This window comes from Papio anubis, chromosome 4 (genome assembly GCF_008728515.1).
Source record: "Papio anubis isolate 15944 chromosome 4, Panubis1.0, whole genome shotgun sequence".
NCBI classification, from domain to species: domain Eukaryota; kingdom Metazoa; phylum Chordata; class Mammalia; order Primates; family Cercopithecidae; genus Papio; species Papio anubis.
Window position 1 is genome coordinate 175,495,536 of NC_044979.1, and position 13,948 is coordinate 175,509,483.

The following is a 13,948-nucleotide window of genomic DNA, read 5'->3' on the forward strand; positions in this document are numbered from 1 at the left end:
GAAATCCAAGTGTCCGTCATTGGTGGACACCCATATGGTTCTTTGGAGACCATGTGGAGATCTCCACCTCCTTAGCTCCCACTATAGGAAGTCATGCCCTCAGCTTCTGACTTCATGCCTAAAAGACCCCTCTTGACTGGGTATCCACATGCCAGGACAACCTTCGGTATTCACTCAATCCACAGGCAACTCCTGGATTCTTGCAACGTCTCATGAGGAGGTTCAGGCTGCTTCGGGATGCCCAGTCTTGAAGACCTCTCCCTGGTCTTCGCGGAGGAGGAGTGCTGCTTTATCCCACTTTTCCTCTACTCTGAGGAGAGCCATGGGGAGCAGCAGACAGAGCAGTAGGGTGGGGCCAGTGGTACCTTAGGAGGGAGAGAGGCTTATGGGGGAATTTTCTGATTGGCTACAGGAAGTCATTCTTCCAAGGACCCCATGGTTTCTAACTTCATCATCAGGCTTGAATTGAAACACACCAGCTACCTAAATTTCCTGCTCGGAGAAATCCAATAAGGCTGAAAAGTTTGATGCTTTTCTCCTTTTACAGGTGAGAAAACATCCCAGCCTATGTCGTCCCTACATTTCACATTTCTCCCTCACACACGTGGTCCTTGAGCATCTAGGTCTTTCCTCTATCATCTAAATCAGTCCTCCTTTTAATCCCAAGATAACTATGTCCTTGAAGGCTCCTGTGATTACCCTGGCTTTATCTTTCTTCCTGAATGCATAATTCAGCACTAAATTTAATCTGTTTTGTCTTATTTTGTATGTGAAGTCTATTCATCTCACTTCTCTAACCAGATGATACAATTTTAAAAGTGGGAATCATATTTTCCAGGACTTATAGTTGCCTCTTTATTGAGTAGAAAATGCTGAATATTTGATAGAATGTTCTTTATTGATTAGAAAATGCTCTTTATTGTGTAGAAAATGCTGAATATTTGATTGGAAAGGGCAGCTCAAACTAGTGGTGGAAGTTTGAGTTACTCTGGTCTTTCTCTGAGTCCTTCTTTATTGGGAACCTGTGATGTGCTTGAAAAGATACATAATTGATGGATGCTCCCCTTTTCCCTTATTTAATTTTATGTACAAATGTATGACCTTGGGAAGCCCCAACCAAGTGGGGGCCCCATTCACAGGTTCTGATGGAGGAGACATGCCGGTTCCACTTATTCTAACAGTGGATGGTGGGTGACCTCTCCTGCTCAGCTTCCTTCCCAGTCTCTCTAGAAGGGGCCTCTCCACAGTGCCTTACAGAGGCAACCAAGGAAAAGTTTGGGAAGGATCAAAGTCATGCTAGGAAAGATGTATACACAGCTGGCCAGGCAGGAGACTTTGACTATAACATGTGCATAAGAAACCAATATTCCTATGTAGCCTAAGAATAGCCTGGTTCTGGTACTGAGTGCAAATCCATTGCCCCCTAAGAGTTGGGGCCACTGAAGAGACCCTGTCTCTGCCGTCTTCTTTCCAGTGGTGTGGTTCTGCAGTGTCCTTTTCTTTCTGGCTGGTCGCTGACTGCATTGGATGGACAACCACTTGTGTTCTGGCTGATTTAAAAATGGCAAGCCAGTCTCCAGCAATTATTTCTCAAAGTACTGACTCTGAAATATAGAAAGCTGTTCATGAACCGTACTCCCAGCTTCATTTGTGCTAAAGCAGAAGTCCCTTAGAGTAACTCAGAGGTGCCGTTTTCTTCCAGTGTGAGCTCCGCGTAAGTCTCACCGCCGCTCCTGACCTCTCCCCCCCGGGAATGGCTCTTGTTTCCTCCTGGTTATTTCAGTGGCTGGGTTGGTTCTAGAATCCACTCTGGTTTTTGAGTGGATGAAACCAGAAACGAGTCAGTGAGACACGGGTTCTGACCTCCACTTGGCTGCCCAATGGAGGTGTGTGACTTTGGCGGACTCATCTGCACTCTCAGTATCTTCATGATCACTTCTGCCTCTGATCTTTTTCATCTGTAGAGAGCAGAATATGGGTGTTACATTATCAAAGGTCCTGCGCCTGCAGCAGCTCAATAATGGGGTTGGGGACACGGACTGCTGTTGCTGCCAAAGGGCTTTGTGTCCACTTACGGTGGCTTACATTTGCATAATACACCAAAAATTGTGTTGCTTCAGATGCAGATATCCAAATATTGATGCCAATGCTGAGGAAGCCTGACATCTGATCATACAGTATTTTTATATCTACCATGAACTGGGTTGTTTTTTATTATTCATTTTTTTTTTTTGAGAGAATGTCATAAGGTTTCCATGAAGGCATTCTGGTTGACATCTATGAACTTGTAATGCCCCCTCACTTGAGTTTGAGGAAGGAACAAGGATGTGGGATCCTGGTGAGCCCTCCTTAAATTCAAGAGGCCAGGAGCCCTGCCTCCGGTGAATCTGGTGTGGGGTACAAAAGTATCTTTGTATCTTGAATGCGAAGGACAAAGAGGAGTGGTTAGAAGAAGCAGAAGGCATGCCAGCTTTGTAAGAGATAGTAATCAACCCAAGACCCAAGATAAACAAGAAAAAAAAAAAAAGTAAAAACATTTTTTAAAATTCTCATTAAACTGAAGGCATTTGGGTCAAGTAAGTAAGTCTAAGTCTTTCACTAATTGCTTATTTGGGCCTAAACCCAAGAGCACCCTTTGGCTGAAAATATCAACTTGAATAATTACTTGAAAACCATGAAACATTAGCAGTGAAACTTTAATTAAAAATAGCCATTGCTTACCATTTGAGAGGACTTCCTGCTTAATGGGGACACGGTAGAAGATGTTTAAATTGTTTACAGCATAAAATTTGCTTTCATCCTAATGAGAAAACTCAAAAACCTTCAGAAAAATAACTAAAAAAGAAGACATAATGGTCTCACAGGGCTTGGGCCCACGAACAGCCTCTTCTGCAAGGGGCAGCTGGTCACCCCAAGAAGAAATAAACCCTCCTGAAGTGAACAGAGGGCAGCATTTCCAATGTTTATCAGCCTGAAATTTTTGTTAGTATGAATGTCTTTTCTCTTAACCCTGGGGCTCTCCGTTAAGCAGGTGTCTTTTTTTTTTTTTTTTCTTGTTTGTTAAGCTGTTGATTCTCTTTGAAGCTGAGGAGGGTCCCATGAGTTTTTAACTAGACCTGACCCCAGCTTTTTAATTCCTATAATCCAGACCCTGGGAAATGCTCCCTCATTAAACAACACCCTGCTCTCTCCTAAGGGCCCTACACAGCAGCAGAGTGTATTTTAGGTAAGTTAACCCTTGCTTTGCCATGGATCCCAGAGCACAGCTTCTCATCTGCCGAAGGTGCAGGCTGGGTGCTCAAAGCCTTGCATGGTCAGCCCTGGGAAATGCATGGTGATGGAATCGAAGCCATGGAGCCCCACGCCTGGCTCAGCCACTCATGAGTAGCATGGGGGAAGTTCCTACTGCTCTCTGGCTCTGTGGCACTGTTTCAGCATCTGTAAAAGGAAGATCGCTGTTCCATAAGGATATTGGGAAGATCACATGAGATAATGCCTGGGAAGGGCTTTCTAGTTTCCTGGCACGTGATAAGGACTCAGTCAATGTGCAGTTGCTGTTTTATCACTGTTTTCATTCCAGAAAACTATAATGAGCCCCTACTGTTTACCAGGCACTGGGCTGCACAAGTGGGAGTGCCAAGATTCATAGAAGAACCCATTGGACCCAGAAGCTCCATCTGGTAAGAGAGAAGACAAGTAGGTAGTCATGAGAGTTCAGGGTGACCCTGGCTTTGATGGAGGTTTCCCAGGGTACTTAGGAGCATCTGTCCCAGATATGGGCTCAGGGACATTCTGAAGACTGGGTACACCTGTGACACCTGAAGGGACATTCTGAAGACTGTGTAGGATTTAGGCATGGAAAAGTGTTCCCAATAAAGGGATGTCCTTAAGCAAAAACTCAGAGGCATGTAGAGCCATGATGAGTTCTGGAGTTACTGCTGCAAGGCGCTGGGGAGTTGAGTCTATGTAGTAGGTAGAGCCAGATCAGGGGACTCTGAGTGTCATGTCCTGGGGCAATAGAAAGTCACCAAAAATGTCAGTGGAGGAGTTATGTGATCAGATTCCCATTTCAGGAGAATGGATTTTCCAGGAATATGAAGGAGAGGATGCAGGGAGAAGGATTGGAGTCCAAGGGACTGGTTGGGAGAACATTGCATTGAGAGAAGGAGCACCTGGCCCCAGCAATGGCTGCAGAGACGGGCAAGAAAACACAGAAACAAGCGGGGGTTGAGGCACAGAGTAGACAACATTGGCAAGCACGGATGGTGGGAGCTGAGGCGTCTGGAGGGGAGAAGGGCATTGAGACATGTTAGAATCTGGCAGGTGGTACAAGGTGAAGCCTGCTCCCATCTGTGATGGTGATTAGGAGCAAGAGCAGCCCCTGAGACAGCAATAAGGAGTTCTGCATGCTTCAGATTCCAGTTTTTGTACTTCATAAGTCCATGACCTTGGGCAAGTGATTATTTGCAAGTCTCATATTCCTCACTTGTCAAATGGGGCTAGTAACACCTTCCTTGGGGGCTGTGATGTACATCAAACAAAGGACCGTGTGCACTGAACACAGAGCCTGGAACCTGAGGCATGGTCAGGGGGCCCAAGTCAAAAGCATGTCATCAGAAGTGTCATCATAATTGTTTGAGGACACGAAGACTGCGAGGGGCCAGTCAATATCAACTGCATGGTGATTTGAGGTTTGATCAATCGCAGTTGTGGTCTCCATAAAAATGGGTCCTTTGCTTTGCACACAGGAAAAGGATTTGAATGAATCCCAAGTGGGTTACTATTTTGTGCAAGCTACAGAAAGAGTCAGCATGCAAGTGGTACAGATAAGGCACAGTCCCTTTCCCTTGGGGAGCTGAGAGCTGGTGAGCCGGCTGAGTGTCATCAGAGGGTCTAGGTTTCAGGCTCACATCACTGCCCTCTTTTACTGCCATAGTCTCAGGTGAGTTTCCCACATTCCCTGAGTAGTGTTCTCCACTTGGAAGCGGGGATCATCATGCTTGCTTTCTGGCTATTGGGAGACTTAGAGGAGGCACAGGGCAAGACCCAGCCTCTAGTGGTTTAATTCATTATTAGGGGAAATAAAATGTGATCACAAATGCTTATTATCTAGCACAAAGTGAAAAGTGCCATTAGAGAAGGACCAGGTATTCTGGAAGTTCAGAGGAGAAAGGTGTCATATGCAGCTGAGATAATCAAGAGATGGAGCTTCCACTGAACGTGGAAGAAAGGCAGGGATTGTGGTGGCTTCACAGGTTGACTTGGCTATGCTGGAGTTACATTTCCCAGAATTCCGCTCCCCTTGGAGGGTGGGTTGGAGGTGGGTCACAGGGCATGTGCAGGAGGTTTTGAAGGTAAAGGAGAAGCAACAGCTGTGTTCCTTCAGCCCTTGGGGGCCAATTGAGGCCAAGGGCTGGGTTCTGAAACTGCTTGTGCACTTTGTCCTCACCTGTGGCTCACCTGGCTGCTCAGCCTCCAGCTCCTGCTGAATGCCCACTCTGTTCTCCAACTCCTGGGCCGCAGGCAGACTCAGCCTCACAACAAGGAAAGCCAGCTTCTCCTGCAGAACCCTCAGTCCTGTCACTGAAGTCGAGGCCTAGAAGTGAGAGACTAGGGTATGAGGCCTAAAGCTACAGCCCAATATTATGTGTGTGCCTTCACATCTGGGGAACCCAGGAGGGCCTGGAATGGTCTAATGGCAAGTTCCCCATCCCACGGTGCTTCTGCAGAGAAGGTGTCGTGGCTAAGCCACTCTCCCTAACACCAGGGCCAGGCACAGTGCCTGCTATTGCTGGTAGGGGCTTCTGTTCGCTGCAGGAACCACATCCTCCTGCAGAAGCCAAGGGGCACCCTATTCCCTTGATACCACAGAGCCTGCCTCCCTTAGCCTTTTCTTCTTCACTCAGCTCCTGGGTGCAATCCCTGTGTGGCCCTGAATGGTATATGGTGTCCTCCTCCCAACCTGTCAATTTCACCTGTTCAGTGTTGAGGTGTCCTATGTTTGACCAGACTCAAAATCCTGGGCAGGGAATCCCTCCTTCACCTACAAGGTGAAGAGGTGATGTTCAGAACACAGCCCCCCGAGGTTCCAGTCTGTTCTCTTGGATTCTGGCTCCTGCCTGTGGGGTTTGCTCATCCTCACTCTCTCCCACTTCAAGTCCCTCCCCTCTTCCTCACTGCCTCCCCTGTGGACTTTAAATGTCAGAACCAGACACAAAGACGACAGCCTTGCAGAGACCACATAACTAACTTCCATCATTATGTGGCATCAAATTCCTATAATCATATCATAAAGGATCAAATTCCTTATCATAAAGGATTTATTATAGGAATGTGACCCCACACAGGGATGGAAGTTGGTTAAACAGTCAAGGATGGAAGCTGGTTAAATAGTCTGTCTCTCTCTCTGTCTCTATCACTCTGATAGTTTTATTGCTTGGATCTAACCTTGATTTTTACAGACTCTAACTGGTCAATCAGACTGAAGGAATAACAGGATCTGAAAAATCTAATGATGGTGAAGAAAAAGGTTGCTTCTGTGATGGTGGGAATTTCTCAATCCACCACCTTGGGTGTGCTAGAAATGTGACTGACTTTCTCTCTGGAGGTCCCTTTCTTGCAAGGAGCAGAAATAGAATCTCCCTAATTCACAGGAAGTACAGTGACTATTCAGATTCCTCTCCCACCACCTTCACTTCAGAGGGGACACATTCCTTCCAGGGACTGACATGGCAGCGTCTCGGTCTCAGCAGGGGAGAGATGGGTCTTCCTTGGCTTCAGTAGGCATTGGCCTCCTCTGCAATGAGCGTTGTCCCATTGGCACTTATTGGTTCTACTGGCCAGTCCACCTTACCCAAGAACAGTGTCCTCTCCTCCATTGTCTGCTGCCATATTTGATTCCTCTCTACTCTATTATGGGTCAGCAGGGGCAGGGGCCCACTGTGAGTCTTCCTTATGTCCTTGGCCTCAGCCTCCTGAGCAGACACCTGTTCCTACTTGTCTTGGTGCCCAGGGCAGCCAGAGGCAAAGGGCACCTAGGATTCCTCAACTCTAGGATTGTCAGACAACAACAATCCCCTTGTGGCCAGGCATTGGGTGGATTCACGGTTCCTTTTGAGAAACCCCATAGGCACTTCATTCTTTTCATTTTCTGCGCTCGCTCTTTCAGCCTGCAGAGAGTATGGTTCCTTAGAAGCAGCAAGTAGTTATACAATATTTTCTTCTTTTCTTTGGCCTAGAGCTCAACAAAAGATAAAACTCAGATGATGAAGAACTTGACATCTTTCTTCTTTCTTTCCTGCTGACTTGATGACTCTGCTTTGGAGCAGTGGGGGCCTCAGGGTCCCAGTGGAGAAAGCCATAGGCCAGTAGGAGGTGAAAGGGAGCCAAAGGTGGGAGAGGGTTCGAGGGAAGAGGCCATGGATAAAGGGAACACCCTTTACACAGAGGTCAGGGAAAGATGGCTTTAGGGAAAGTCATTTGATTTGATATTTGAGAGATGTTTGGTGACCTTCAAGAGCATATTTTTGGGAGAATGCCAGAAAGAAAATAAGGTTGTAAAGAATGAAAAGGTCAGTAAGGACTGTAAGGACAGGCAATGTGGAAAAACTCAGTGTTAGCCACTTACTTTTATGGGATCCTAGTAAATAAAGGGGGAGACAGGTGATGGAAACTTTAGGGCATGTAGGGGACATTTAGGTCCAAGCAGGGTGGAGGGAAAGATATTTTTAGGATGAGGGAGACTCGGGTATCATGGTTGACAGGAGAGAAAGAACGAGAGGGCAGGAGAGACCAAACACGTAGTGAAAATGCTCAACCTCTTTTGGAATCTTGGCTGTACTTCCACTAGCTTGGTGACCCTGGAAAAGACAATAAACCTCTCAGAGCCTGACATTCTTAATACATGTAACTTTTAGAGATGGCAAGCCTAAGTCAAAGGCTGGTTTTGTAATGTTATACCATCAGTATAACAACAAACATGCATAGTGTGCCTCTACTTGCATAAATACGGAACACATATATGGTTCTTACTAAGTGTCAGGCCTTGTTCTCCATATTTACCGCATATGAACTCACTGAATTGCATGCAGTTAACATCTACTAACTCAATTCTCAAAGTAACCCTAGGAGTCCAATTTTTAAATTATCCTTGTCTTACAAATGAAGCAACTGAGGCACAGAGGGGTTAAATAACTCTCCCAAGAACACAGAGAAGGCAGTTGACAGAAAAATAGGCTTGATAACCTATGCTCTTAGTCACTGTACAACACTGTCTCATGCTGAATGAGTTTTCAGGATAAAAACTGATTGTTGATTGATAGATTGGCTGAGCAGAGAAAGATGAAAGAAATTGGTGGTAAACAACCACAGAGAAGGAACAAAAGTGTGGATCAATAGACCCAGTGAAAGGGTGGACCTGTGAAGAGCAAAGAACAAGCCCAAAGGAAAATACAGAGGTGCCGGGTAACAACAATGCTGTTTGAGCTCCTGGATCCAGCTGCGCCTGAAGCTGATAAAATCTATTTTCAGACCTTTGGCTAAGCCAACAAATTTCCTCTCTTCCTGAAACCAGGATGGGCTGGATGTCCACTCACTTTCATCTGAAAGATGATTCACTAATATGCCCATCTATTTTGAAGTCTGGTAGCAGAGAAGAGAGGTGGCATAGGCTAGCAATTCATGGTGTTACCAGCCTCTGGCTACCTCCTTCTATTAGTTTCCCAGGGCTGCTGTAGCAAGTGACCCCAACTGTGTGGCTTAAATCAGCAGACATTTAAGGCCAGAAGTCTGACATCAAGGTGTCAGGTCAGCAGAGCCATGCTCCCTCTGAAGGCTGTAGGTGAGAATAATTCCTTGCCTCTTCCTGACTTCCAATGTTGCCATGAATCCTTGGTGTTCCTTGGCTTGCAGATGCATTATCTTCCCTGCGTGGTCTGTCTGGGTTTTCCTTCTTCTTATGAAGACACAAGTTTTATTGAATTAGGGCCCACCCTAGTTGAAAACGACCTCGTCTTTATTTGATTGCAACTGCGAAGAGCCTATTTCCAGGTCACATTAGCAGGTACTGGAGTTAGGGCTTCAACGTGTCTTTTTGGGAGGCTCTCATGTCTATTGTACATGGCTGTGCGTGGCAAAGAATCATTTTGCTGTTTTCCCCTTATTCCCTCTACCTTCCTCTGGCATTCAGGCAGCTTTCTATCTCTCAGCTCTCAAAGGAAGGAATGATAAAGGCCAGATTTTTGATTTTTGAGTTCGGAAGCAGGCTCTTGAGATTCACTCTACAGATTACAGTCTAAAAACTAAAGGATATAGATGGACAAGTGCTGGAGTTTGTTGAGAGACAGAAGGATTTGTGGGTTTCAGCAAGAAAGCTCAGAGGCCTGAGCACGGAAAGCATAAAATAAGCCAGAAAGCTGGGGGCACACAGAGTAAGATGCAAATGCAGTGATATGGTTTGGCTCTGTCCACACCCAAGTCCCATCTTGAATTGTAGCTCCCATACTTCCCACTGACTTCAGCCATGACTGTCAGCCAAGAATTCTCAAAGACCATGAAGGGTGACTTCACTGAGGCAGAGGTAACTGCAAGAGCTGTAGGCAGCCCTTGTGCCAGGCACCCTGTCCTAAACTGAGTGTAAGTTTCCCTCTCCCCTGCTTTCCCCAGAACGTAGATTGTTGAAAAGACAAGGAGAAGAGAAAGGACAGGAGGGAGTGCTACATTTGGAAAAACCTGGACAAGCAGTACTCTGTAGTGATTGCTAGAAAGGATTGCTTCCATGTGGGTGTACTGCATTTTACACTTTCATACACCACTAGAGACCAGCGGAATTGTTTCCTTTGCTTACTGAAGTTTTACTCAGTGTAATTTGGCTATGGCCAGGCATGGTGGCTCGCGCCTGTAATCCCAGCACTTTGGGAGGTCAAGGCGGGCGAATCACTTGAGGTCAGGAGTTCGAGACTAGCTTGGCCAACATGGAGAAACCCCATCGCTACTAAAAATACAAAATTAGCTAGGTGTGGTGGTGTACTCCTATAGTCCCAGTTGCCTGGGAGGCTGAGGCAGGAGATTCACTTGAATCTGGGAGGCAGAGGTTGCAGCGAACCAAGATTGTGCCACTGCACTCTAGCCTGGGTGACAGAAATAGACTCTGTCTCAAATAATGATAATGATAATAATAATAATAATAATAATAATAATAATAATAATTTGGCTCTTGCAAAAGAGATAACATTTGAGAAACTCAAACTTGCTTTTATTACTTTTATTAAGTCTAATACATAAGAAATAAATGAGAGCATGTACCAACAGCAACAATGACTATTTAAAACTTTCAACATGTTTCTTTTAGACTGATAACAGAACAGTTTCATTTGAAGCTTAAACTGTACATGCTGTCATTTATACATATTGGTAGAAATACTTTAGAAGGTGGCTTTAATTAGCTGCTCTTCTTCTCTTCCCCCTCATTCTTAAATAGATGTCAATATAATTAACTTTATTAATGAAACTGGCTGAAATGAGCTGAAGACATGGTATCAGATTGGCAAAGAACTGCACAATTAAGCATTTGAACATGAATAAACACACACATATATGCTGTTGGGCTAGGAATTGATTTCAGGATACATGGGCAGTTGCCCAGTCAAAAGTGCCGTGGGAGTGTGCCTTATGCTGATATGTACAAATATAACAGAATGACCCTTTTTGGCCCAAATGTTGAGACAGTGCTTGGGATGACTGAGTGGGATGTTTGTTGAGACATTCTCCATGGGCAAGTGTTACTAAGCATGCATGGTCTTATGTAAGAGATTAAAAGAATGACTAATGATCATCATTAATGTTTATGAGAGAACTTGTTATGTGCCAGGGACTATTCTAAGCCCTTTAGATGTCTTAACTCATTTGATGACTCAAACTATCCCTAAATCGAGTGAGTTACTGTTATTTCTCATGCCTTAAAGATAAGAACATGAAGCCATGGTTAGTACCTCATCCACGGTTAGAAGCTTATCTGTGGTACAGCACGGTTCTGAACTCAACCTCTGGCTCCAGATTCCACACTTTTTTTTTTTTTTTTTTTTTTTTAGAGACAGAGTCTCGCTCTGTCGCCCAGGCTGGAGTGCAGTGGCATGACCGCGGCTCACTGCAAGCTCCGCCTCCCGGATTCACACCATTCTCCTGCCTCAGCCTCCCAAGTAGCTACGACTACAGGCTCCCGCCACCAAGCCTGGCTAATTTTTTTGTATTTTTTTTAGTAGAGATGGGGTTTCACCGTGTTAGCCAGGATGGTCTCCATCTCCTGACCTTGTGCTCTGCCCGCCTCGGCCTCCCAAAATGCTGGGATTACAGGCGTGAGCCACCGCGCCTGGCCCTCCCACACTCTTAAGTACTGCATTTTAAGTTTCCTTCAGGGTTGGTGCATATGGGGAAGTCAGTGAGAAAGTCTTCAAGATGGTTAAAGAAAAGCAAATAAGCCCTCTTTGGGCTGTTCCGTGAAGTCTCAGGATTAACTGATGAAAAAATCCTGATGTGGTGTGTGTTCAGGGTCTCAGAGCGGCTTCTATCTGTATGATAGGAAGGCTCCAATGAAGCTCATTCTCCTATATTTATTATTTTTAGTCCAAAGACAAGCTCCTATTAACTTTGTGTGCAATGCCATTTATTTTTGGCCGTCTTTTGAAATATTGTGCTCAGCTCAAGTCAACAAGTTCTTGCCCCAGGTGTTAGAAACATTGGCCACATCCTAGCAGGAAGCTGGGAGCGTGAATCAGCCACAAAGAAGGGCATCACAAAGGAACCTTAAAAGGAGGCCAAACTCAAATTTCTGGAAATGTGTTAAAGGTTCCACATGTATTCTGAGATCTATAAATATCTCATCTCCTATCTTTGAAAGGCCTTACTGCTAGTCCAAATGTAAATCCTCATTAGGTTATAAACCCTGAAAGGATTTTGTCATCAAAGATAGTGCTAAAATTAGATGCTTCCTGGCTGAGCCCAGCCTGCTTGCTTGAAGAAGCCAAATTATTTCCCCCTCTGTGAATTCAGAGCCCTGACAAATTCACCTCTCCCTCCAGGCTGTCAATCCAATTGGAAAAGTCCTTTGCTGAGTACCTGGGTATCAGTGTCCTCTCAGGTTATCCTTTGCAGGAGGGCTCACAAGGGAAGATTTGAACCCAGAGCAAGCCTGTTCTGACTGCTGTGGGATGCAGAGGCAGTGGCTACCATGCTGCTTTCCACTTCCTTCCCCTTAGCTCCTGGGCAGCTGCAGAGCAGACTCGGACTGGCTCATGTCTCCTTGAAAGCATAGCAGAGATGTTTGCATTTCAAGAAGATTTGATCTTATACTTTCTCCTTTACTTTTGGCCAAGATTTACTTGCACTATGCATTGAGAAGCTCAGATGGTATTCAGTAAGCATCGCCCTAGATAAATCTCTCTTTTTTTTTTTTTTTTTTTGAGACAGAGTTTCACTCTTATTGCCCAGGCTGGAGTGCAATGGTGCAATCTTGGCTCACTGCAACCTCCACCTCCCGGGTTCAAGCAAGTCTTCTGCCTCAGCTTTCCGAGTAGCTGGGACTACAAGTGCCCGCCACCACACCCGGCCAATTTTTGTATTTTTAGTAGAGATGCGGTTTTGCCATGTTGGCCAGGCTGGTCTCAAACTCCTGACCTCAAGTGGTTAACGTGCCTTGGCCTCCCAAAATGTTAAGATTACAGGCGTGAGCCACTGCACCTGGCCCCTACAGAAATCTTAACTGGGGAGAATAAGGAAGGAGATATCACATTTACAATATCATCTACTCTCATTCATTCATTCATTCATTCATCCATCTACTTATTTATTTATTGTCAAATATTTATTGAACATCGAATGTATACTAGGCGCTAGGATAGGTACAGGGGTAGAATAAAGGATAAGAACTTGCATTAGGTAGAGCTCCCCAGAAATAGAACTCGAGATGTGAATTTACATGCAGTGATTTATTAAAGTGTTATCAAGATAAATCAGGAAAAGGGTGGAGGAGGAAAGTCTGGAAAATTTCAGACTTTGTTCTACCTTGATGCCAGGGAGCTGGGTTTTCATGCACGTGCAGTTGTCAGTCAGTCTGAGTGGTATGGTAATGCCATCTATTGCAATACAGATTCAGGAAGAGGGGATCCAGGAGTTGTGGGGTCATATGTAGTTATGAGTGTTGATTAGGTTGAGTTTGAGCTTTACATGGGATGGGCAAGTGGAGGTGTCTGGAGGCTATTGAATGTGGACTGGAAGCTCAGAGAAGTCAGGTTGAAGATTTAAATTTAGGAATCATCAGAATATAAATGGTAACTAAAGCTGTGATTGAAGACAAGATGCTAACATTGCCCAGGGTGAGTAATGCACAGGACTGAGGTTGCAACTCTGGGAACATACACCTTTGAAGGTACTTTGGAGAAAGAGGAACTTGCTAATAGCTCACGCCTGTAATCCCAGCACTTTGGGAGGCTGAGGTGGTTGGATCACGAGGTCAAGAGATCAGGACCATCCTGACTAGCATGGTGAAACCCCGTCTCTACTAAAAATACAAAAATTAGCTGGGTGTGTGGGTGCGTACCTGTAGTCCCAGCTACTTGGGAGGCTGAGGCAGGAGAATTGCTTGAACCAGGGAGGTGGAGGTTGCAGTGAGCCAAGATTGCGCCATTACACTCCAGCCTGGGTGACAACAGCGAGACTCCATCAAAAAAAAAAAAAAAAGAAAAAAGAAAAAAAGAAAAAAAAAAAAGAAGAGAGATCTGAGGTGATGCTCTGTTCTACCTCAAGACCCTTCAGAGAGTCCCCACCAGCAACATGGCTCTCACTGAATATGGCCGCTTGATCTTGGACTTCTCAGACTCTATAACTTTGAGAAATAAATTCCTTTTCTTCATAAACCAGTTTCAGGTATTCTGTTATGATCAACAGAAAATGGACT